The 27,655-nt window shown below is 39.5% G+C and overlaps 1 long non-coding RNA gene across 1 annotated transcript in view; it reads right to left on the reverse strand.

The window, feature by feature from the left end:
• The window catches only part of LOC140631136 (uncharacterized), a 214,310-nt gene that overhangs the window by 36,265 nt on the left and 150,390 nt on the right, over positions 1-27,655 (reverse strand). Inside the window, exon 5 of the long non-coding RNA XR_012028788.1 lies at positions 10,899-10,957. This is a non-coding gene — a long non-coding RNA (uncharacterized lncRNA). The remainder of the gene's footprint in view (positions 1-10,898; positions 10,958-27,655) is intronic.

Genomic DNA, 27,655 nt, shown 5'->3' on the forward strand with positions numbered 1-27,655 from the left:
TTAGGTAGGCCTATACGTAAGCCATATAAGATGGATGATTCAAACCTGGTTTGAGCTGTTGGATCTCTGCGCTATTTATTGGATATTTTTCAAATTCAGAAGCTGCTTGTTATTTCCCTGCTCTTTAAATTCTTTAATTACTAAAATCAACAGTTGAGGACATTCTCTGAGCTTTGGGTCTTAATGATTAAAATATACGGCTTTAATATTTTAATACATTTGTGTTATAATTACATTAACATAATGTAATGATTATGAGAAATAATATAGAAAATACACACCCACATACACAAAAGGGATAAAAGGAAGATGGAATGAAGACCTTGGAACAGATACTGAAACCAGTGTTAGGAAAGATTACCAGAGAAAGCCAACAGAATGTCTCCCTCTGGCCTTGGGTATGGATGGAATAAGAAGAATGTGTCCAGTCATTTTCATGGAATTTAAAAGCCAAAAGCACAGATGGCTGAGTTGAAGAGGGACTCTCTAGCATGTTCAATGTGTAGCAGGCGAAAAATGGCAAGTGATAGCATCCTCCAATAAATCCCAGAGGTTTTTAGGACAAAATCCAAAACCAAATTAACCCCTCCTTTAGTCTTCAGAGAGAGAAGGCTTTCTTAGAGTCACCAAGAACTGGTTCTAAGTCTTAAAAAGAATACTCTTGAGATTTCTACCTAGGGCAAGGTCTTTGAAGTCAATGGATCTGTACTGAAGTGTTCTCTACCCTATTTATTAGGTATATGGTTTGGGGTGACTTCCCTCAGAGCCCCCTTTTCCTAATCTATCAAATGGGAATAATGGGATCTATTTCCCATGGTTATTGGGAGAAGGGAATGAAATCATGCATGTGAAGTGCCCAGTCTGTGCCCCAGGCACAGGAAGCATTAGGTCAATATTTAAAAGAAAACACTCTTCTTCCTGCAATTGTATTGTAGATAATCGTCCTTTCTGCTTGTCTTGTCTTGCTCCCAGGAGCCTGACAAAGTGGTGGCTTAGGACTATTCTAAAGGGTCATGGTTCTTGAAATTTTCAAATTGTTTTAATTTTAGTTTCTATGTTATTCCAGCTCTGCTTCATATTCCTTTTAGCAATTAAAACAAAATCACATGCATGCATGAGGAGTCCTTTTGTCCAAAAAAAAAAAAAAAAAAAAAGGCGGGGGGGGGGGAATCTAAAGACCTTTTCAGAGGCACTTTGAAATGTATCTTATAAAAGGAAAACCAATATTACCAATGGCAGCCAGGTCAATGATTTGGGTGATAAATTCTAGGGCCTGGAATGCTGGCTGGCACCTAGTAAGTACCAAGCAAATATGCACAAATGAACCCAAGATCTAATGCTTCTAGCCATCGTAAAGGTGAGGAGAGACTTAAAAAAAAAAATCTTTTTAAATGTTGATAATGAAAAAAAAATGTTGATAATGTATGGTTAGTAGAGATGGAGGGGCTAAATCTGAAAATCCCTTGCAAGTCTTAACTCACAATAAAACAAGACACCTGAAAACAGGCTAACTCTCTCCAATAACCTAGATTACTTGGCGTTATTTAGACATTTCTTTTATTTCTACTAAACTCACATTTTGTCACTTAAACAATATCAAGCTCTGTCTTGGAAAAAAACATCTCAGGGAGAAAGTTAAAATTCCTGATTTTAAAGCCATCATCATTGGAATTCTTTGGACCTAGACACAGGGGACTGAAGAAGAAAGTTTCTTTCTTACCATCCCTTCCCTTCCCTTCCTTTCTCTCTTCTTCTCTCTCCTACTCACTTATAGTCACTCTCATTTTCAGGTATGAGTCACACACTTATTTCTTGGCCTGCACCTTCCTAGAAGCAAGTCTCACACTTTCCTTCTTCATTGCCCTGGCTTAGTGTTGAGCATACAGTAGTACAGAAGGAATATTTATAATATAAATTACATACTATATGGAAGTATCAGAGAGATTTCATAGTGGGGGGAAAAAGTCATTATTTTACCTCTACAAGGGTAATTACCTTTACACTTCTAATGTACCTCACTACTTAGAAGATAGGCATCTATTATATATTTCATGTATATATTTGTTCACTACCCCATGAGCTATGAGGGTCTTGAGATCAGGGTAATGTCTTCCTCTTCTACATCCTTTCACAAACAGCCGTTTCTAGGCTCTACCCACAGTTGTTGGTAATTCACCAACAATGGCTGCCTGACTCAGAACCAACATGATCATGAGTAGAGAGTAGGGATCATGTCTCACTCATGTTGGCATATATTCGAGTGCCTGACACATCGAACATGCTCAATAAATATTGACTGAGGAGAGCAGAGAGGCATTATGAATGAAAGATGCTCAGAAGAAAAAAATCTAAATGTTTCTGTGAAGCCAAACATGTGGCAAAATAAACTAATATGCTTTTCTATTCATTCTATCTTGCATCCATTCAACAAATATTTATTGAGTGCCTAGTTTTTGCCAGCCGGTATATGGCACCAGTGACCTGCAGATGAATTATTCAGAAGAGGGAAAAACAGGTGTGCATGGAATGTCTCCTCTAGCAGGGAAGAGAGACAGTACAGAAATAATTGTATGTGTGCTGGTATTGGCAGTCGGCTAGGAGAGAGTCTGCTTACCTCTTGTAGGGGTTCAGAAGAGACATGAAGGAAACAGTGGATAGACAGGGAGTGGCAAGGAAAAGAAAGCGAAGACTGAAAAAATATTCAACAAAATTTATCTGCCCTTGCAAGTTAGGAATTTCTTGTAAAGACAAGTGCACTCAGGACATTAGACATTCTTTAAACTGATGGTTTAGTGTGATAGCAAAAGCTGGTATAACAAATGGACATCTTTTATGCACAGTAATATTGACATACATCCAGCCAAGAAACCCCAACATTCCCATTTGACTGACTCATTTGGCAAACTCAAATGCCTGAGCTCAAGTGTGGGCTGACCTCCTTGACCTTGGCACCAACACATGAACTCTTTCAGTATGTTCTAATAAATATTGGGAAGTGGTAAGCTTTTGTTTCTCTTGGTTTTCACAGAGATACCTATTGACTTGCATCTGACCTTCAGTATACTATTTTGTACCAGGGATTCAACTTCAGTAGGGAAGAGCGGCAGTGATAGAGGATGAGGAAGAAAAGCATTTGAGAAATTATCAAGATAGAAGCACAGACGCTGAAACACTAAACAAAGCTATTTGAAAAAGAGACCTAGAAGTGAGTTATAATGTTGACTTAGAAAAAATTCAAGCTGAAGTGCAATTACTTCTAATGTCAAGATGGGTAGGAGGAAAACCAACATGCCCTGGCCACATACAATTCTTTGATCTGGCACTTAGGCATTCCTCCACGACCTTCCTGTTCTGACTAATATCAGATGTGTAGTCATAGACTCTGATATCCTCATCTGTGAAATGGAACCTTTGCTGTTGTTGAGTAGGGAAAATGGAAGAGGCCCCAGGCTTATGTGTGTGGATATATGAATGATTGTCTCTCTGTGTTGGTCTGTACTGAAAAGGACTGCAAGGAAGTAAGAAAACATGTCTTCAAACAAAGTACTTCTTATCATCAAGCATGTTCAGTTTCTCAGGATTTTCTATCTATCTTGAGGCATTCCATGTAGAGATAAACACAGGGCCTGACAGCCAAGGGTTCCAAACCTGGTCTCATCACTTAGGGGGCCACTCTGGGTAAGTTACTTAACTTGTGCAGCCTCAGTTTTTCCTACCTGAAACATGTTGAGTTGGAGAGTAAGTAAAATTCCTTGGCACCTGTAGATACTCAATAAATGTTGATTGTTTTTTCTCATTCCCAAATAGAAATACAAGGTAAGAACCAATCCCATGTGTTTGCTTATATGTTCTTGTAAGACAGGAATGATGGGAGGGCCGCATATGTGGTAATGTGGGAAACACACCTCAGATGCAGCTCTGAGTAATCAAATAAATACAGGGCTTTGAGTTTCAATAAAGGAAAGAAGAAAGACTGTCCTCCTGGGGGATAATTTCTTTGTTCCATTCTCTCTTGCTCCTGCTATCTCCTCATTTCTGTGGTTCCCCTCATGATCACTTGTTTCTGGATGCCAACACTCCAGGTTCAATTATCCTCATGAAGAAGCTTGCTGCTGCAGGCAGCTCTCCTGGCCACACAGCTACCTTTCCCCTAACTTCTCAGATGAGTCTTCCTACTGGAAGGAAAGACTTTAGTCTTCATGCAGAACATACTGGCTCTTACTTGGTCTCAGCCCTAAGTCAGGCAAGCCAAAGCCACTGTGATTTTTGTTTAGTATTTCTTTTATGAACAATACAGTCAAGAGAAGGAGGGTAGAGTGCACATCCACAAGATTCTTGTAGGCTCCTAAAGAATTGTTCTATCTGAATGGGTGTAACTGCAAAACTCAACAGCTTATGAACTAAATGGCAACTCACACATACATATGAAGGCTCATCCATGGGCACCTGGGTGGCTCAGTTGGTTAAGCATCTGCCTTCATCTTGGGTCATGATCCTAGGGTCCTGAGATTGAGCCCTGCATTGGGCTCCCTACTCAGCGGGGAGCCTGCTTCTCTCCCTCTTCTCCTGCCCACCCCCTCGCTTGTGCTCGCTTGCTCTCTCACTATCTCTCTCTCAAATAAGTAATCTTCAAAAGATAAAAAAGTAAAGGCTCACTCAAAAGCCTTATACTTTTATTTTAGGGAGTATACCCATACTCCCTAAAATTCCTTTGTCATAGGAAACAGATGTAGAAGGCACTTTCTTTTAGTGTCCTATCAGTCAGCTGAGCCTCAGAAACATGTTCATAAGAGCATTACACGGGGGATGATTGCATTTTCCTTATTGGCACAATATAAGCAGGACATAAATAATATGGTATTGTGTTATAATGAAAATATGATGTACATCCATCCATCCAACAAATATTTATTAAGTACCTTCTATGGATTAGGCAATGAGCTAGACCAACAGAAATGCACATATAGAAGGAATTTTTACATTCCCTTGAATAGTATCTATCAATATAGTCAGGATATAGATCTCATGGGTGTACAGTGAAATCTGCTGGCATGTTTTCCTAGTACATCACATTTAGCCTTCATGATATTTTCATAAACATAGCTTTTTCACTCTTAGTGTGTTCTCTCTTCAGAATTTTTTGGACAATCTCAAATCCATTTAGGATGATTTTACACTCACTACAGAAATATTGATTCCAAAACAAGAGACTAGATTGGATACTGTTGGCCTCAAATCCCAAGTAGAAAAGCAGCACACAATACCACGATGATAAATGTCCCCACATAAAGCCATCTTCTTTCATAGTTTTCAAAGTAAGTCATGTTTGTGGCGGTCTTTAAAAGAAAAGAATGGAGAATAGGAATGGACAAGAGAATGCCTAGTAAAATAATTAATGTTTCCCACATGCTTCAGAGTTATGAGTTCCATATGACTCCTACCACTACTAGCCGCTGTTTATTGAACAGTGGACAAATGCCAGGTACATCACAAGATAGATGATAGATAGATAGATAGATAATTGATAGATACAGATACTCCCATTTAATCCCCACAACAGCATAATGAGGTAGGCGATATTTTATCCATTTTCCAAATAAAGATGTGAAGCACAGAAGTGACATATCTAAGGTGACACAGTCAAGAAATAGAGCTAGAGCCTAAGCCAGAATCACGAGTCTGACTCCAAAGCTTACCCTATGTTGCCAACCTATGATCAAATTCAATCTAAAATTCAAAGTGGGAAATCCAGTTGAAAGAGAACAAACAATGCTTCCAAATATTTCCTTCATCTACAGTAGTGACTCTTACAACTTGTTGGATCGCATACTTCTCATAATAATGTTATGAAAGCTGTGGATGCTTTCCCTAGAACATATATATACACACAGAGAGTTTTTGGGTGTAGATGCAGTTTGAGGGGATTTACAGACTCCTCAAAACTAAGGCTAAAAACCTGTGCCCTGAAAGTTGCAGGACCTGCCAGGAATGAGGTGGGTAGATATGTCTCCTTGGCCAAAGCAACCAGATTGTGCAAATGCTATAGTGTAAGCAATTTCTGACAAGCACAAAATTCACCCCCCAACAGAGGCTAATTAGGATAGAGACCCCAAATTATAAAGATGTTCACAAAGAACACAGGTTGCAACCTGATTCTTTCTGGACCTGTGAGTGGGAATGAGTCAGCAGCAGTGTCTAGGGAAGTAGGGAAAAATGTTGCTAGAATGAATGTCAGCCCTGCAGCTGGGCTGTATCCCTTGGTCATGACCTTGAGCCTCAAGGAATTGGCTCAGACAGTTCTGAACTGAGTAGCCATCTCACAGACAGCCCACAGCCCGGCAGGATGCCTCTCTCCAACTCTGCCATCATGACACTGCCATCTGCAGCAACTGAACTGAGATTTCTCAAGACCAAATTTATCACGCCCGAGATTCCATTCTTACATAAGAATCACCTGTCGCTCGTGCATAAGTTTCAGCACCAACCGAGCCAAGGGTAATCAAGATTTAAAAGGAAGGGGCCTGAATAAATATCAGCCAGATTTCCTCTCTGTGGGGCCGAGTTTTGAAAAATCTTTGCGCCCTCACGTGCCCCTCATAAGAGACTGTCATTTTTCTACTTTTGGTCCTCATCACTACTGTCAGGGGAAGGAGGCTCTAAGAGCCACAGGCAATCTGTCTTCTTGGAGGTTCTGTTCAAGCTATGACCTCAGTTTGCTCCAGCTCTGTCTATCCTCACGAGTTTCAGCTTGCTCTCATCATCAGCTAAATTAACCATAAAGCAAAAGCCTTGACTCACATTACCGAAGCCTGAAAGAAATAAGTAAAAGCCTGGAGCTATGCATCGCTATATCAAAGGCTGTGTGGGCCTAAGAAGAAGGCCCTTATATTCATATAGCACTAGGGTAAACTAGAAGATTCCTGTAGCCAAGACCTTGGAGTAGAGGTTCAAGCATGTTGTTGGAGGGCAAAGAACATGCCATTTGAAGGTGATAGAAGAAAGCAGAGTTCTTAAAGGAGTGGCGGGGTTGGGATGGCAGGACGTAATAATGGATGGGAGGGCAGGACATAGGGCAGAGGGCATCTCCTAAACTTAAAAAAAGAAAAAAAGCGCCATGAAAATTATCTATAGCTCTATTTGGTGAGATGTGGAGAAATTAAATTTGGATTAAGAAATATCTGGGAAGGGATCCCTGGTTGGCGCAGCGGTTTGGCACCTGCCTTTGGCCCAGGGCGCGATCCTGGAGACCCGGAATCGATTCCCACGTCGGGCTCCCGGTGCATGGAGCCTGCTTCTCCCTCTGCCTGTGTCTCTGCCTCTCTTTCTCTCTCCGTGACTATCATAAATAAATACAAATTAAAAAAAAATCTTATAAAAAAAAAAAAGAAATATCTGGGAAGGTTTGAATCTGTGGCCTTGGGCAAATTGGTCCCTCCTCTAGGTTTCCATTTGTGAAACACAGGAGCAGAATGAAGGCTTCTTCCCGCACTCGCATGCCATGATGGGAGGTAGAAGAAAAGGCCTTTGAAGCCAACATAATTACTCCTCTGTCCCAGGCAATGTAAACAACAATAACTCCAACAGCCTTCAGCCCTGCTTTTGAATGACTTCTTTGCTTCTGTCTGAGAGGTAAAGTAGTTCATTCCTTGGGGAAAAGTTGAATGTGGACTGGTGGACCATGCCCTTTTCACTCCAGTTTCATCATGTTATTTTGAATTATTACTAATACGTAGAACATTCACTATAAGTTAACAAGGTTTTACTGAGTGCCCGCCATGCACCCTAGGCCACAATAGGTCCTCTGGGATAAAGAAAAAGCATTCGAGTCTTTGAGTATCTGAAGATCTTTCTCAAAGGCTTACATGTCCCATTTTAAGGCAACTAGAAAACAAGCTGCTATATTTTAAAAGTCTAATTTTTAAAATAAATACTACTTCTCTTTTTTAATATAAGCAACTGAGTTGGACCAGACTTACTCATTTTTATGCTTTTACTAGTATGTACTATTTATGTATTATTTATCTTGTTATGCATGTCTACAAGACGCTTCACTTTGGCATTTCTAGATATTACATTGGCTTGGATTCTGGTTGGATGCCTCTAGGTAAAAACACAAGAGTCAATGAAAAAATTTGAATTTTCAAGCAATTGCATGCTTGTACATTTTGAAGTTCCTCTCAAGTGCAATCTATATAATATGAAAGAAAACTAAATGAATCTTTTTTTTTTTTTGAAACTGCTCTAATTCTCCTATGTGCACATCGGGTAATATTTTTTCACATCTATTGAACACAGATGCTGCCTCAGGTTAATTCCTAGCAATGGAGCGTTAGCCTTTGGTGTGTAGTTATTTTGCAGATACCAGATAGATGGCCAGTTATGTCATTTTCCCCAGACTAGTCTGTTTTCCTTTGAAGTTTCCTAAGACAAATCACTAATCAATTTATTTCAAAAATACGCCTTGGGTGCAAAACAGAACTTTTTGGGAAATACAAATGTTTCAAATGAGGTCTTTCCAATACAAATAATCTGTCATGACCAGAAAATAGTTGTCTTAACTGTTCTGTGTATGCTTGTATGTGCCTTCAATTACATGTGTTTAAACACACAAGAATGATGTAAAGCATGGTGTACCCATTAATGGAATTTGCCAGTCACATTACATATATCTAAGCAGTTTATAAAATGAGGCACCAAGAATTAAAATGTGATATTCTTACTTGAGGAATGATATACTGTATTATTGCCATCTTTTTCTTTCAGTAACCCAAAGTGCTATTTCAGGACCCCAGGTGTTCAGAATTGAGTTGATTGTTGCTGTTCATGAAATGTCAAAGCACCTTTATATCCACTGTTCTTATGGCGAACATGATCAGCTGAGAGGCAAAAATTTAGGGCATGAACAATCCCAGTGTTCGTGGGACTGAAGGGCTTCCCAGGACATGGCAACCACCATGCAAAAGCCCCATCAATTAGGGTACAAAGTGATATTCTGTGGATGTTAATAATTATCATTTGTAATTGGGGAAACTGAGGCACAGAACAGCAAAGCGCTTTGCTCAGTACCCAGCAGACTGACAGAGATGTAGGACTCAGGCTTCTGTATTCCGGCAAGAGCACATTCACAGCTAGGCACATCCCTGCTCTTTCCTCTACATCCTATTCTCACCTGGAATGGTAAGAAAACCAAGGTCATCTTTTGTCTTTGCTGTGTGCTACCATCCAAAACGTCCTAGACTGATATACTGTGGGTATGAGTGTCCTGGGCCCTTTGTGGGTTTTCCACATTATTCAAGAGGAGCAACACTGCCATTTGTATTTTGAAGAGAATGACAGAAGTTATAAATACCACAGCTCTTAAAAGCAGTGCAAACACTAGTGTAAGTTCTCTCTGCCCCATAAACCTCCCCTTAAGTCCACCAATATGTCCAGTCCTGACTGGGCCATAGGCGTCATTTCATGAAACAAATCAACTGCAATGAACCTTAGGAAAGAATGACCAGGTGGCCACCTTTGGAACCACAACATGGTTCTAGCTAATGTTTGCTGAGAGCTTACTGCGTGTGCCAGGCACTGTGCTTAGACCCTTACATGGATGAGGTCAGTCGGCCTCACACTAATCTCATGAGGTAGTAATGAATGCCCCCATTTGACAGATAAGAAAAATGAGTCTGAGAAAGGTTAAGTGACTCATCCAATGTCCCACAGCTGAGAAAAGTTGGAAGTTGGATTTAAACCTAGGCAGTCTGACCTCAAAACTGGTGCTTTGAACCATCCACTCTATCACTGTTAATAACAGAGCTAAACAGCCCTGTTGCCCATGTCCAGTCACTCAGACAGCTCTTGGCTAGGGCAGACCTAACACTAGCCAGGTTACACATTCTGCAGATGTGTAGCAGGTGTGTCCATCTACATGTTTATTTCAAAGGGCATGAGGATTTTTTTTTAAGATTTTAAAAATTTATTTGAGAGAGAGAAAGAGAGAGAGTTCTCAAGTTGGGGGAGGGGCAGAGGGAGAGAGACAAGCAGACTCTGCACTGAGCATGGAACCCAACACAGGGTTCAATCCCAGGACCCTGAGATCTTGACCTGAGCTGAAATCAAGAGTCAGTCAACAGAATGAGCCACTCAGGTGCCCTGGCTTCCTTTTTCTTTTTAAGATTTTATTTATTTGTTGAGAGAAAGAGAGAGTGAGCAGGGGGAGGAGCAGAGGGAGAGGGAGAAACAGACTCCTCGCTTAGTACAGAGCCTGATGCGGGGCTCAATCTCACAACCCTGAGATCATGATCTGAGCCAAAATCACAAGTTGGACGCTTAACTGACTGAGCCACCCTGGTACCCCAAGGCAGGAGGCTTTCTGGTCATAGGTAACAAGGGATCTGAAAGAAGAGATTTTAATCTGTTGATTAATTCCAGAGTGAGATAAATTGCCCTGCCGAGCTTCTGTTACTTCTTCAGTACCTCTATTTCTCTCTCTCTGAAAAATGTAAACAGCATGTCCTGGGCTTCTTTGAGAAATGAACTGTGTAAAATAATGGGAAAGCACTAGGCAAACTGTAAAGTGCTTTATACAATTATCCCATATGTTAAGAAGCTTCCAAAATAGCAATTTCTTCCAATGCCCTTGCAAAGCAAATGAGACACAGCTGCTAGAATGCTCCACAAAGAGACAGAAATCCAGCTCTCTTAAACATTCAAGGGGGAAAACACACCGTAAAATTACCCCTAAGATGAATTTTATAAGAACCACGGAAGTGTCATCAAGTTTTTCCATGGTTAATTCTAAAAGAGTGCCAGCATCGCAAAGATCAAACAAGACAGTTCCTCCACAGAAACCTGGAGAAATACAGAGCTTTAATAACACTTGCATAATAGTTAGAAATATAAATGATACTCACATGAGCAGAAGCAAGGAAGCCAAGTTGACTGGCTCATCTCCATCTTTTCCAAGACAAGTCTGTTGGGGAAAAAAAAAAGGAGGACTTGTTCTAAACTAAACAAAAGGAGGACTTATAAAAAAAGAAGCAAGGAAAGTAATGCAGGATGAGGTGTTCGTGGAATGTCATGGAGCACAGAGGGTGACATGGCACATGCCAAGGGGCAACAATAATTAAATGAGTTTGTTGAAAGAACTCTAATAAAATCAGCATTCCCTGTAATCTCAGAACAAGATTATACCACTAAGGAAATTGTTCAACAATGAATCTGGGGGGCTGTGATTTGGTGGAAGTTGCTTGAGGGTGGAGAACTCAGGGATGAGTCACAGCGTCCTCAGAAGAAATGGATGAAAGTTGGAGGAAGCTGGGTTGGGTCTTTGCCTTCTTCCTCTTTCTCTTCCTCTCTCTCAAGGGATTTCAGGCCTTCTGCAATCAGCCGAAAGGGGCAAGTGAGCTGGCCCTTGGGCATGAGGAAGAGCCAAGCAAGCTTCACTTGTAGCATAATGTATACAAGGTATACACGATATAAGCAAGTGCTGAGAGGGATAAGGAGGGAAGACTTCCATGGGACCCTGGTGCGCTCACGAGAATCATCAGTGCCAAAGTCGGTCTCCCAGTGGAAGAGCCCCTAGGTTATCAGAGAAGCAGGCTAAGCAGATTTTTAAAATTCTTTGGAGAAAAAGAAACTCACAGTTCCTCTTAGTAACTATTTCTATCTTTATCAACCCTTTTAGCCATTAAGCTCTGTACTTCAATTAACAGCAGCTTCTCCTGTTCTAAACTGGTCTTTGTAGACATGAATGAACATTTTTTTTCTCTATTGAAAGTGTAAATCCATCATATGGTTGTACATAGTTATTCTCATACTAAACTCACGATGGAAACCCCGGCAGTGCTCCTGCCCCTTCCCAAATGAGAACTTCCCATCTCCCATCTAGGTTATAAAAAGAAAAAAACCCATTTGATGCTCTGGCATCCTTTTTCCTATTTTAGGTGGCCAACTATAGATGGAACAGAGAGTTTATAGTTTCACATCTTAAGAAGTTTAAGAGAGTTGAAAACTGGAGAGTTGATATTTCTACATTAACTTTTTTTCAAAATGCTTGTATTGACTTCTTTTTTGTTCTGGAATAAACTCAGGTATAAAATATTATGTTGTATGTATTCTTTTTTTAAAAAAAAAGATGCATCCATTTATTCATGAGACACAGAGAAAGAGAGAGAGGCAGAGATACAGGCAGAGGGAGAAGCAGGCTCCCTGCAGGGAGCCCAACGTGGGACTTGATCCCAGGTCTCCAGGATCACGTCCTGGGCTGAAGGTGGCGCTAAACCGCCGAGTCACCTGGGCTGCCTATGTATTCATTATTTAATGAATTTCTTGCATTTACATAACATTCATGAACTAAATATTGTATTTGTAAGTTGTTCTGCCAAACTGTTCTCCTTCATTCATAAATGGAGCTTCTTAGTGTTAAACAACTGATTACCATGAACAAAGGAAGGGAGTGTTGGTTAGTTTGGAGAATTCCAAAGAATTAAACACTGTTAAAACCAAGTTACCACCATTTGGTTTTCCTCTTAAAAAAAAAAAAAAATTATTGTTCTTGATTTTCCTTTGTTCTCAGTAGGAAAATCTTAAAAATTAGGTTGGGTTTTCTTTTTTTTGTTGTTGTTGGGTTTTTTTTGTTTTGTTTTATTTTGTTTTCATTGTTTTGTTTTTTGTTTTTTGTTTTTTGTTTTTTTTTTCACTTTGGCATTCTTGTAGGAAGAAAATTTTTTGGTTCATCCACCAGTACAATACGAGTTTGAAACACAGCCAGGTTCTAAAGAAACTATACTATAGCTTTCAGGAATGGGAAGAGCTTTTTCTCTCATGGGATAGAAGGTGAGAGTTTCCTATGGTCTTCCATCTCTATTAATACCATTTCTATATCCATGTTCAGAAGCATAAACTGAGTCCCATGATGGATAGCAAAGTACATGGACTCCTTGATTCTGACCAAGACAGCAATACGCACTTGAATCTGCATTGGATGTAGATGAGCGATTCAATAGTAGAATAGTAGTAGAAGGGTGAGTGTGGACTTAGGAGTCAAATCACATAGTGATCTTGGTGCGGATTTTGCTCTCTCATGGGGCAGCTCAGTATTTTAATTCACTTAGCAATTTGCATTGTAACCCTTCATCATGTCTCCCCAGTTCAATTTCCTCATCTACACAATTAATACAACTTACTGTGTAGGTCTATTATAAGGACCAAATAAAAGGTATATTTCAGGTACTTACTCTAGTGTCTTGCACATAACACTAAATAATTGTTTCTTGTGATTTGGTCCTTATATGGTTCTACTGCTAAACACCGCTCCTCAATGAGGTAATGTGGGGCTATGGTAGCCTTCTGCCACCCTCCCCCCCAACCAAAAAATACACAGCTAACTAAGAATAGCTCCCTAATTTTGACGATTTTATTGTACCTTTCTTAAGGAACCACATCACCTTATACCTAGTGCATAATTTATTGGACACTTACCATGAGCAATGTGCTATAATAAACACTTTACATGGGAAATCCCATTTCATTTCCCCTACAATCCTCTGACTTCAATGTTGTTTTTTATTTTATTTCTTTATTCATGAGAGACACAGAGAGAGAGGCAGAGACATAGGTAGAGGGAGAAGCGGGCTCCCTGTGGGAAGCCCGATGTGAGACTCCAGCCCAGAACCCTGGGATCACGCCCTGAGACAGAAGCAGATGCTCAACCACTGAGGCACCCAGGTGCCCCTCTGAGTTCAATGTTATGGTTATTCTTTTGCTTCAAACATACTTGATTCACCAATATGAAAACCGCCCACTAAGTATTTTTTAAACATGTTTTATTATCTTTGCAAAACATTTATGCAATGCCTTCTGAATTGTGTTTTATAAATTTTGTTTAAAGAAAAGCACTAAGATATAATTTCAATCCTCCAGAAGGTTTTATATATATATATATATATATATATGAATGACCTCGGGGAGGAAACATAATTTAGATTAAATTAAAGGGTCTACTAGCTCTCTTGTTTTTTTTTAATCATATGTGTGCTTCCTCTCTCTGATTAAGTTTAGGACCTTATCTTAAATAAGAATGGCTAAAACTCCTATTAATATCTGTTAAAGAACTGCAGCCAATATCTTGAAAAGTGCCAAATGACAACACTGACAAGATGGTAGAGGTCAGCCATCTTGTTGAAATGGAGAGCAAGAGATCACTTTAGAAGAATTCGCATGGAAACTACTCCACCCATTCACCATCTAAAAAATATTATAGACATTCATACACATTGAATTGGCAAATAAAACCATTCTATACAAATACCCCTAATTTGAACAATTTTGAAGGTTAGTGGAGCAATGAAGAATGCCTGCTCAATACCGAGACATTAACCAGGAAAAGAAGGGGTCCTAGTTGAAAAGACATTACATCTCTATTTTAAAACCTCAGTCAATTCAGTTCATTTAGGAAAACTCCTAAAATGAAACATTTATTGCATACTTTTTATATTGTGTTTGGCTTTGTTTTATTTTTTGAATACATATTTGTAGAGACATATATTTGAGCTTTATTTTCTTTTGAATAATTTTTGATATTTTATGTGATAATGTTGCTTCTTACTTCTTGGAGAAAACTGAGGCAGTCAAAGGGGGATTTTGCACAGGGTCCCAATACTCCATCTATCTGTCCCACCAGCATTTGTACCCTCAACATGTCTGTTCCCGTGCATGAAAAATACCTGATGTCTCTGAAGCCAAATCTTCCGCTTGGATACTAGATGTTATGGCCATTTGCCAGCCCAACAAAACTGCTCAAGGAATTCTTCCTATCTTTCCTGAAACATTAATCTAGTCTCTGTCTACTGGATCATTTCCATCAGTGTGCAACCATACTGTTATTTCCCCCAACTCCAAACCAACACAGACACCACCACCACCACCAAACTCTCAGCTTAACCTCACTTTTGCCACCCTGGGCAGGAACTTCAAGAGCTGGCTTTCCTCACTATTTCCAAGTCTTCGTCTAGCATTCTATCTTAAGCTACTTAATCCAGGCTTGAATCATTACCACGCACCAGATATGTTCTCATTAAGGTCACTGATGATCTCTAGTTGTGAAATTCAATGGTAAATTTTCAGTCTTTGTCTTACTTGACCAATTAACAGCATTTGACACTATTTTTCACTTTCCTCTACTCGATACATTTCCTTCTCTTGGTTTTTAGGACATTATATTTGGTGGCCACTTCTTCCCCATCTCTCCCTGTAATTCCATTTTTTCCCTTTTTGCTCTCTTAATTCTGGAGGGCTTGAGTCCTGGCCCTCACTACTTTATCTATACCCATTCACTAGAATCTCATTGAGCCTCACAGCTTCTAATACAAACATGCTGACAACTCCATCTGTAGCCCAGATGTATTCAATGTAGTCTCATAAGCCCTGCATATACATGATCAACAACCATTCTGACACCTCCAATCAGGTGTCAAAGAGTCATGGCAAACTCTATGTCCCAAACCCAAAACCCAGTATTCCCAGCAGGCCTATTCTTCTTGCAGCATTTTACAACTCAATTGACAGGAATTTCATCTTTCTAGTTCCTCAGGCCGAAACCTTGATTTCTTTTTCTCTCACATTCCACATCCAATCTGTCATGAAATCCTATTGAAGTCTACTTTCAAAAATATATGCAGAATTTAACTACTCACCAACCCATGGCCCAAGCCACATCATCTCTGCTTGGTTTACTGGCATTGTGTCATACCTAGTTTCTTAGCATCTATCCTTGCCTTGCTCCATCTATTCTAAATACAGCATGCAGACAGATCCTTCTTTGAAAGACAACACCTTGCAGCAACTCCCATTTCACTCAGATTAAAGCCAACATCTTTTTCAATGACCTACAAAGCCTTGGTTATATGGTCTTGACTGCTTCTGTTACCTCTCAGATCTACTACTACTTTCCCTTCACACATTTTGCTTCAGTCCCACTGGCCTCCTTGCTATTCTGAAGTATGTTAGGCAAGCTCCTGCCTTTTGGCCTTTGCATCAGCTATTCTCTTTGGCTGTGACACTCTTCCCCAGATATATATACAAGCTTGTAGTCTTACATTGGGGAATCTTTGCTCAAATGGCACCCTTTTTTAAAATTACAAGTGTACACACAGCCCTCTCCTGATAGCCTCTAAAGTCCTAAACCTTATTACCCTGATTTCATTTCCTCTTTTCCATAGGGTCTACTACCAGCGATATAATGTATTGATTTATGTGTTTTACTATCTGTTTGTTTTTGCTAGACTATAGGCTCTGCAAAGGCAGAGTTTGTGTTGGTCTTGGTCATGTCTGTTCCTAAGGCATCTAGAATAGTGCTTGACATATAGTTAGTCAATGAGTGTTAAAATTGTATTGAACTGAATTGAATGAAATAGGCTCTAGGAAAATAACCTAAATTGATGACATTGTGCCTATCTGAAATAAGTATTCAACTTAAAATAACTTGATAGAGGATTATTGTCTATTATCTAGACATTATCTATTACCTATCTATTGTCTATTATCTATCTAATTATATCATAAAGCAAGAGGAGAGGACACTGGTTCATCTGTGGAGAAAGAGTATGGAACCAAAAAAAAATGACAATATGGGGAAGATGCAGACATATCATCTCTCTTTTACTTTTAAAGATTTAGGCAATATACATCCAGATGACTCAAGAAGAAGTTTGGAAAAGACCACAATAATGTGTTCTACAAAGTCATGAAGGAGCTGAAAGTTCAACTTGAAAAAAAGACAACAACAATACAATTCTGGGTTTCTCTTTCCAGTATTTATTGTAGTTCCATACAGACCCTCTGACCCATCAATATCTGCCTGTGGTTTGTGCTACTGACAGTTATCTAAGTCCTATTTTATTAATGCAGTCTCAGAAAACAGCAACGGTCCACAGAATATTTATTTTTACCAGTCTCGGCAATCTTAAGGTAGCACAGTGGTCTCAGCATGTAGTCCCTGGACCTTCAGCATTAGCACCACCTGGGAACGTGTTAGAATTGTAAATTGTGGAAACCCATCCCACCCTAGCTCTACTTAATCAGGAACTTTGAGGGGAGTATCCAGCTATCTGTGATTTAATAAGTCCTCCAGGAGGTTGGAGGTGACTGGGTAGCTCAGTAGGTTAAGCATCCAATTCTTGGTTTCAGCTCAGGTCATGATCTCAGGAGCGTGAGATAAGCCCTGGGCTGGGCTCCACACTCAGCATGGAATCTGCTTGAGATTCTTTCCCCTACTCTCTCCCTTACCCTCTGCTCCTCCTCTGCTCACATGCTTGCTCTCTTGCGCTCTCAAATAAATAAATAAATAAATAAATAAATAAATAAATAAATAGTTTAAAAAAGAAAAAAATAAGTCCTCCAGGTGATGATAATACCTACTCAAGTTTGACAACCACTGAGAAAACAAAATGAGAGAAATAATCAGAACTGTTCCTTTACAAGTTTACAATGTCTTTCCTAGTAAGAGAACATTAAGAGAATACAGATCTCCTTCATTGATAAATGCAATAAATTACTAGGTCATCCAGCACCCAACAATGAGTCAGTGGACTGTTCTCTTGTACTAACCTTTATGAAATACTCTTTCTGGGCATTCTGCCTCAATTTAATGAGAAAGTAGTAGGCCGCTTACATATTCCAGAAACCTGATTTAATGATTTCACAATGCTCTGAGCCACTGGATTCCTGGCTCTTCCTGTTAAGATTTATGAAACTAAATTGCAGCAAACCACTTCTCAACATATCTCCAAGTTGACAATTCTATTTCAACAATAAAGATGATCCAAATGGAATGTGAATTTAATGGAAAAAACAGATATTGGGGGCTGTAGGAATTTATCCAAAAATGACATACTCATTAAAAATACTGACCCACAAGTAGGTCACCAAGAGTCCCTTAGTTTTGATTATTCACACAAGGGCCATCAGTTTGTAAGTTATTTATTTAAGGATTAAACTCCACCTGGTCTGTGAAGTTTAACACAAATATTGTGTAAGGCCCAATTTCCTGGAACTCTCCCACTCCCATTGGTCTTTCAAAAGTAGACAGAAATCCCATTTTACAGAGAATGTAACAAGCTCAGTGACCTATCTAAGGGCACACTGTTATGGACAAAGTCTAGACCGAGTCTCAGATTTCCTGTATTTTCTTATTACTATCAATTCAAGTTAAGAACTATATACAAAAAAAAAAAAAAAAAAAGAAGAACTATATATGAAGTACCTCCTCTGTGCCAGGACATGGATTAGGAGATGGGGATATAAAAATTTCTGAAACAGACCCTGCCTTTGAAGAGCTCAATGCAAAAAACCCTGTCTTCCTGATCATATAATACCCACCTTTGTAAGTTCTAGAAAAGTCAACAAAATAAATGGTAAAGATGGTTGATTTCAGCACAAAAAAATCTGTAGAAGCAGCAAGTTTTTCATCACGAGGTGTCCCAAGGTCCTTGCACTGATCATGCAACACTCAGTTGAGGTGCCATAAGACATCTCAGTGATGAAGAGCTTAAAAGTGCCCTGTCATGTCTTGTTAATACTTCATATCCAGAACAAAATGCGGAGATATCACATGAAAAAAATGATAAGCTTGCAGAAAGGCAGTGAAAACCAGAGCTTGTGGTCAGAAAACACTAAAAGCTATCTGTGAACAAATCACATTCTGCAATTAAAAAATATCACGATGTTGAGATATTCCAGACAGACATGTTAGAATGGATATGCACTCTTTCTATTATTCTTTTCGTTATCTGAGTATGAGGTTAATTTTGGAGATCTATATTTTTCAAAACACTAGTACCTCTGCTTTGATAAATACATGTTCATATTAAGTCAATAAACTTACATGATTTGGAGACCAAAGCTTAGACCTCCACTCTGCCACTTACTGTGTTTGCAACTAAAGGTAAGATTTGGAAAAAAATAAATAAATAAAAAAATAAAGGCAATATTTGGGGATGGGAGAAAAAAGAAGATTTGAGGATGGAGGGAGGCAGGGAAAAGAAGAGAACCTCAGACAGGATTTTTTGAGAAAGTTAAAGCTTGTTATAAAGTATAAGAAGTGTTATAAACATGAGGCTATATTTATCCATTCAGTTGACATTTTATTTAAGCACCTATGATAAATTCTGAGTGGCAGTAGGTCCTGGGGATGCCCAAGTGAATGTAACAAAGTGTTGGTGTTTTTTTATTCTATTATTAGAATATCTAGGGATCACCCTCAGAATAGTAACCTCAAATGACCTGATCTATAGAAAAGTTGGACATAAGGGAGCTTTTTAAATGAGTTTGCTTGATTAGAAAAATAAAAAGACTAAGGGATAAGCTTTAATAACTTTTTTAAAAGTTTACAATGTCATTTTAAGATGAACTTAGGTAAGCCAATATGAAAGCAAGAAAAGAAGAGTTAGCCTCAAGTTATAGCAGGAAAGAAACATGGTTTGGGGAAAATATTAGGAAGAAAGAACTTGTTTTAAAACAAGTAGGGCTGGTGATGGAATTCCTCTGCCTATCTGCTAAAGGTATTTTGAAAATGATTAGCTAACTCTCTCTCAATGGGTTTAAAGATATGACTACACGTGAGGTGCTGGCACAGCCATTTTTTTTAAAGTCCTACTTCTAGAATTCTGTGAATGGTAACTAGGTGGATTAAAAGTCTGTTTTCTTCTTTATTCCTTATTTGGCTGATATGTCTTGTTCCATATTTGGAAACTCATAGACATTGCTATGAAATGTATCATAGACCATGACTCACTATGAAAAGGACAAGTGTGTAAATTGCCTTACCAGTGAAAAATCCTCCGCCTGTCCTCCCCTTTTTTTCTGGGACAAAAATTCAGTATTTTTCTCTCTGATTCATATCCTGAGGAAATCAAATCACAAGATGGCTATGTTCAATAAAAAATATCTCCAACCCACTACACTTTGAGAATGTAAGCTCTTTTTAATCCAGATGTTCATGATCCTTCCAAGAAAGCCTTTTCTTCAGAAGAATTTGGTGCCATTTCAGATAGCTAAAAGAGTCAGAATGTCATTCACATACAAAAGTTACGCAATAAGTTCCATTATTCTGTAACAGGTCTACAGAGTGTCTCTGCCAATGGCAGCCTACTGGTGTTGGGTATCCTAAGCACTTTTCTAAAGTAATAGTTGGCATTTATTGAATTCTTACTGGGAATGAGGTCTCATTCTAAGTTTTCCATGCATTATTTTATCAAATCCATTTAATTCAAATGACTCCATGAGATAAATTCTGTAATAGATCCCAATTCACAGATGAGGGAAATGAGCCTTAAGGAGATTAACCAATTTGCTCAAGATGATGGAGCAGGTTAAGACACAATGATTATATTTAAACCCAGAGCTATTGGATACCAGAACTTAAACTGTTGACTATTCTTCTCATGTAGTCCTTTAAGAAATATATCTCCATTATGTAGAAGAAAATGGAATCTCAGAGTGGCTCAGTTGGTTAAGCATCCAACTCTTGGTTTTGGCTCCAGTCATGATCACAAGGTTGTGAGATCAAGCCCTGCATCAGGCTTTGCTTAGCACAGTCTGCTTGAGGTTCCTCCCCTTTCCCCTTCTGCTCCTCCCCTAGCTCACATGCTATTTTTTTCCTCTCTCTCTAAAATAAGTAAATAAAATCTTTAAGAAAAAAGAAAGAAAGAAAGAAAATGGAATCTCAGAGAAGATGAAGAACACACAGATTATTCATGTTTCCTTCACCTGAGATTTGAACTCGAGTCATTTGGACTCCAACATTTACATTCTAGACATATAGACCTTAAACCCAAAAGATGAGTAGATAGCTTCACTCACATTCACTCTATGTAAAGTATTCTTGAATGAATTCAAATAAATAAATGTCAACTCTATACAGTGCACTGCATGTGAGATTTTGAAGACAATATGAAAGATTTCAATATATTGTCCCTACCTCCAATAAACTTTAAATTCTAGTTGGCAGAAAAAATACATAGATGAATGGAATGAGGTCAACTGCAAAGCACTGTGTCACCATAGGTAAAATCACATCCTATGAATTGAATAAATCCAAAGAGATGCAGGGGAAATCAGTGATAAGAGAAGAAAGTTGATGTAAAAAAGCTTCTGAGAGGAGGAATAAAATAAAACATACATTGAATGGAGTTGATCCCTTTGTCTAGTATCTTCTTGACTATTTTGTGGGTAGGAAAAAAGGATGCTTTGGAGAGCTTATGGAAAGAAAACACAATCTTAGCACTTTTTAGAAACAGTCTTTTAAAGATACGGCTCACAATCACAGAGCAATGGAAAAGCTGAAGAAGACGAAAGGATTTTTCTGTGATTACAGCTAAAACTACTGGCTATTACTCTGTCTCTTGGCGAGTAGGTTTCCATCGGGTCCCATCAAATACAAACTATAATAGTTATAAAATCACACCCAGTCTCATTCTCTACAAAGAAAGAAAAAGGGCAGAGGGGAGGGAAGAGTGGCCTCAACCTCAACATTTTCAAGGGATTTTCCATAAGATCTATCCAATCTAATGGAAAAGAAGAAAAAATTTTTCTGAATTAATCTTGGAAATGGAGCTTTACTGGATGGATGAACAAGTAGACTGATTGCTTACTTTAGCCCCCCTTCCTGCAAACCTCTAATTTAATAGAGAATGAGATACTTAGAGGCACCATAGGGATTGAAACTTCTCTAAGAACTTTCCAAATCATACTGTGGAGGAACAAGAGTTAACTCAAGACACTAATGAGTATCGCTAAGTAAAACAATCCTATAGTCAAATAACTCTGGGGAAGTGGAGTTCAATTTTTTTGTAGCCTTCAATATGTTAATGTGCATTTTGTATCTCCAATGGGGACACAGTCAGAATTTCTCAGCTTGTTTGACATAAGACTACCTTGTTATTTGGTGGAACTTGTGTTAACCTCTCTTAGACCTAATGTCTCAAGGAAGGAGTCATGTTCTCCTTCCTCAAGTAAGTTTTAGAAAGGCAGCCATCACAAGAGTTGGGTCCAGGTAGATCGAACTGTGAGTGCAGAAAGAGGACTATCAATTGGCCATGTCTTTGACCCCATACTTGGAAGTGATGGGCCTCCACTCCCAGCTTCTGTGTACTCATGATTGAATGATATGAGTGACAAATCTCTAAAGCCTTACTCCATGCTTCTCAGGACCACCCTCACAGAAACATAGTAAAACATTTGAGTCATTCTCTCCTATAAGGATCAGCTCAGAGTTAGCATTGCTGGTAAGCATGGGCTGCAAAGTTTGAGTTTCTTTCCACACATTACCAAGAGCTCTGGAAAACTGAAGGAGCACATGGGATAAAGATTTATTTTCTGACTTGCCTCAACATACTAAGTCAACTAAATTTTAGTATTTCATCCATAATCTTTGAGACACACTCAAAGACTTCAGACCCCTTTAGTGGGTTATTCTGCGTCTGTTGGGTGTAGTTACCGGCCTTTTCCCACACCTAACCACAGATAAGAGGGACTCACACAGAATATAATGGGAATTACATTTCTTCAGGTCCTTGTATGAGTGCAGCTCTTTAAAATGCCACCATTATTTACGACCACTTAAGAAGAGGAAATCAGGGCATTGAAGGGGAAGTTTTACCTCATAGGGTTTTTTTTTTAAGGTTTTATTTATTCATTTGAAAGGAACACAGAGAGAGGCAGAGATAGAATGAGTGTTGAGGAGAGAGGGAAAGGGAGAAGCAGACTCTCCCCACCAAGCAGAGAGCCAATGTGGGGCTCGATCCCAGGACCCTGAGACCATGACCTGAGCCGAAGGCAGACAATTAAGTGACTGAGCCTCCCAGGTGCCCCACCTCATAGGGTTCTATAGCTAGAAGGAAATCCTTAGGCAAACCTGTGTACAAAAGTGCAGTTCACTTAGTAGAGAGAACACCTGATAGTCACAATATCCAAATGACTTAATTCCTAGCATGTCACATGTCCAGCTGAGTCAGATCATGTACCCTGAAGCAGTGTTTCTCTCTCCTATCTTCAGAATCAGCAATGTATAAGCAGCCATCATCAACTCATTAACATGCATTTTGCAATAGCATTAACCAAAATTTTGAGCCAGTAAGTAAAATTAACACAACTCTTAACATGAATATTGCATCTTTTCATGTAGCTATATTTATACATCTTTTCATCTCTTCCAAATACTCCTGTCAATTAAGAGCTGTTTTAAAGATAATCCGATTTAAAGAATAACTTAGATTTATAAAGCACCTTCCAGTACCACGTACTTTCATTTACGTGTCTGATTTTATCCTCAGTATAACTCTGAACGTCTTCTTTCTTTGATAACCTAGGGATTGAGAAATTATCACCAAGCTAATACCTAGAAGAGTGAGACTGAAATTCAGATTCTCTGATTTCAGATTTAGCACTAACTCCCCATGAAGTGAATCAATATCCACATTTTTTGAAAGGATTTCCTTTGTGTGTCCATGGTGATCTCAATCTTTCCATACTCCTAGTGCACTTGTGTTGTAAAATTAGTTCTCTATTCGAAAGTTATTTTCTAATTATTTCATGTATCCCTGTCTCATTTATGCCATTCAAACACAAGCATGTGATTATGTTCTACTTTCAGCATCTCTGAGCCTCTCATAGACTGTTTCTATGGCAAAGAACTCTCCTCCTACCCCTAGACCCTACACAACCAAGCTCAATCTTCCTATTCAACAGGACCCAGTACAGGCCAGGGGTGGACCCTTTCTACCTCTTGGAACTTCCTCTGGCCTTCCCAACTGTTGTTCTTGAGGGCGGAGACTATCCTGTGTGCTCTGGGCTCCTGTAGCACCAGCACTGATGCCTGTGGTGGATTCATCCCACACATTGCACTGCAACTGTCTGTTTACCGTATTTATCATGTTTCCCACTTGACCATCATCTTGAGAACAGGGATCCTGGGCTACGTCTCTTTCAATCCTCAGGACCTAGCACACAGTAGGCTGTCAATAATAAATAAATAAATAATCCAATAAATAAAGTAACACAAAACCATGAAGGCTGTTAGCATCTTTGAGAAGTTTTCAATCTCCCCAGGAGGAGAAAAACCTGTAAACAGACCATGACGAGCTGTATTTCCTGGTGCAGATGGGCTCCAGGTGCTCTGGAAGAAATTGTGCTGCCCAAGCAGGCAGCCCTCAGATACAGTGAAGCTGAGCAGAGCCTTCAATAGTAGAAGGTCACCAGCCAATGTATGTAGAGCGAGAGGGGGAGGGCAGGAGTGGGTGGCAAATGGGGACGGCAGGCCTCAGCAAAGCTCTATTTTGTTGGCTATATAGCAACCTCTTATCTGGGTGAGCTGCTCCTCTCTCCAGCCAACCTCCTGATCCTACAAACAGCCAATAATCATGGTATCTTGTATTCCTCTTCCAGGAAACTTTCCAGAGGTCCTACAAATTTCTCCAGCCTCATGGAGGAAGCAGATGAGAGAAAATAAAACTGCCCCAGAGAGAGAAGCTGAAGACAAGGTTGGAGGAAGTATGTCATGGAAACACTTGAGTCCTTAATCTGGGGAATTTCTGGAGCCTGGTGTATCCCTGCCCTTCCAGAATGTGGTTTTGTACCTCAACTAAATCAAGATGGGTTTCTGTCACTGGCAAACATAGAATCCTGATCAACATCAAGACCTTAAAAAAAAAAAAAATCTCCCACAACAAGCACAGAGATGGGCACAAAGTAGCTCCTCTATATTTTATTCCTTGGATGGACCCTTTCCATCATCCAGTGCCATCCCTTTATTAAGATGGAGACACAGGCTTAGGCACCTTTTGAAAACCACCCTCACTACTCAAAATGGACTCTACACTAGAACCGGAACTCTCTTCCCAGAACAGTGTTCTGTTTACCACAGACTACTTCATTGCCATGTGCTGGCTACTTAGCCTTAAGATAAGCAGTGACCTTGGGATCTATCTGTGGTAAAAATAAATAAATAAAAATGGACAAAGAATTCATGATATGAATGTGAGGTGATGACATTATTGTCTTTTCATTCGTTCAACAAATCATCCCTGACATGCACCTGCCTCTGTAGTAGGTATGTAGAAGTAGAAGGCATGCTCCTTGACCTCAAGTAGCTTACCAAGAAGAGCGAGAAACAGTACAGCTTACCAGAGTTAGCCACCTGCGGCAATATATACTTACTACTTTTGCAATTACTGCTAAACCTGTTTTGAACCAGTTATGAGCCAAACAAAAATGTCACCTCATAATTTCATAGCCGCATTTAAATTCATTTTTAATCAAAAATGGTATCATTCAGCAGGACCAATTAGATATGGCATTTGGTTTTCTGAAGATGCAAAACATCCTACAAGGACAATGATTTTCTCCTACCAAATATATTCAAAAGCATATGCTGTAAGTTCTGAGGTCTCCTGTAAAAGAGGAGGCTCAAAGATGTTGTGCCTGAGGGTAGGCAGCATCACTACCCCGAAGGAAACTATATTCGGGATGGGTAAACTTTTACGTGTTGTTAAAATAATGAGTTCTAGAATTTATATTAAATTTCCAGACAGGCACATATGTGCCCAGAGGCAGGTGCCAGGATCACCTTAAGTCACCTTGAGTCCCTTCCAGCTCTGTGATTCTGAAATTGCTCATACTGGATTTCTCCAAGTCTGTGATGGGCTGAAGAGCTATTCCTGTCCTAGTTCTTTTCCTTATATAGGTCAAATCCCATTCCAACGAGTACCATAACAATAACCACCTCATGGCCTGGTTATTTTAGACAACCTGATAAAATGAGAATCAAGTATGACCTCCAAGCCAGAGTTGGCTGTTACAGAATTTGACCTGAATATTATTTAAGCAAGGAGGAAGCCAGTGGATTAAGTTTTTATCTTCATGGCACTGGGCCACTGCAGAACAGTCAGACGGAAGGTACAGAAAAATCGTCAGTGAGCCCAAGCCACAGCACTCGGTTTCCTGATAGACACTGAAAAAATCAGAATGTCTAGGGACTCAATTCTATGACTCTATTTGAGAACAGTGTCTATCTTCTGCCTGTCAACTCCAGCCAAAGAATGTCAAGGCAACTTGTACATCTTAGTTCAGGTCTATAAATAAGCCCCCTTGTTATATTGAGACCCCCCGAACCTGAAGCTTCTTTCTCCATTCTTTCCCCATGGGGCTAAATCCATGCTTCCTTTTGCCTGTGTTCTTCTTTCTTGGAACGAAGTGCTTTCTAGTTTCTGCTCTCTGAAATGTTCCTCTACAAGAATGTAAACTCCCTGAGGGTAGAGATTTGCTTGTTTGGTTCCCAGGTGTATTTAATATTTGGATCTTCTCTCTAGAATGTAAACTCCACAAAACCATGAAATCTCACATCTAAAACAGTGCCTGGCATATAGGAAGTGCCTGATAATTATTTGTTAAATGAATGAATGAGTAAGCGATAAATAGTCATTGTTTAGGACCCCATGTCAAAGCCATTCCTCCTCTCTCAAAACAATTAGGGGTCTTTCCTCTGACCCTCTGGTACTGTTTGCATTTCTTTACTGCAACATTTGTGGGGTACTCTACCTATTTTTTTAAAGATTTTATTTATTTATTCATGACAGACACAGAGAGAGAGAGGCAGAGACACAGGCAGAGGGAGAAACAGGCTCCCTGCAGGGAGCCCAACGTGGGTCTCTATCCTGGGTCTCCAGGATCAGGCCCTGGGCTGAAGGTGGCGCTAAACTGCTGAGCCACCGGGGCTGCCTATCTACCAATTTTCTATACTACATCTGTTTTCCAAGCTAACCTGGGGAATATTTCATGGCAGGAACTAAGTTTTATAACTCTAAATACTCTGTGCCTGAAACAGTAAGAGTTCAATAAATGCTCATGGCTTGAACGATTGAAGGAATGAATAAAAATATTTCTCTTATAACAATGAACATTGAAGAATTATGATTTAACAGCATACCTTAAATTCTGCCTGGACTCCAGAGCTTTCCAAGTTGAAGAAGTCGTGAGTCACTGGGCTTGGAGGGGAGGGGTGTTTGTTTGTGGAGGACTTGTTTCCCGACCTCGATGAATCACATGTATAATCACCCCAACTGCATCCTGTCTGGGGAAGTAACCAAAACCCCTATTTCTGGCCCCAATGACTTTTTGGTTTTATGAGTAAATGCCACTGGCATGCCATTAAATAAATGCCCTCAGAAGGCCCTCAGCCAGTGCTATAACCTACGATCATCAGGTTATAGAGGAGCAGTCTCGTGAAGAGACCATGAGACAAAGGTATAAATTTCTCCATCCTGCCTGGCCCATTGCTCTAGCTGCTAACTGGTGACCTGGCCTCCAAGACCTTTCCAAACATCTGTTACATCTTTTTCCAAATCACAGGTATGATCATGCAACTGTCCTGTAACATGTAATGATTCTCATCATCCACATGGTAAAGACCAAACTTCTTAACCTACATGTCCAGGCCCTCTCGAATCTGACTCTGACCTTCTTCTACTTCTCTGTTCTGTGTAACCAGTTGCTTCGAATAGAGTAAATGGCTTTCTGATCACATACAAGTCCTACACTTTACTCTATGACTTTGTCTTCTCTACTTGCTCCCAGAAGGCCCACCTACTTCCATTTCCAAACGTCTAAAATCCATATA

The sequence above is a fragment of the Canis lupus genome, chromosome 3 (genome assembly GCF_048164855.1).
Source record: "Canis lupus baileyi chromosome 3, mCanLup2.hap1, whole genome shotgun sequence".
NCBI classification, from domain to species: Eukaryota; Metazoa; Chordata; class Mammalia; order Carnivora; family Canidae; genus Canis; species Canis lupus.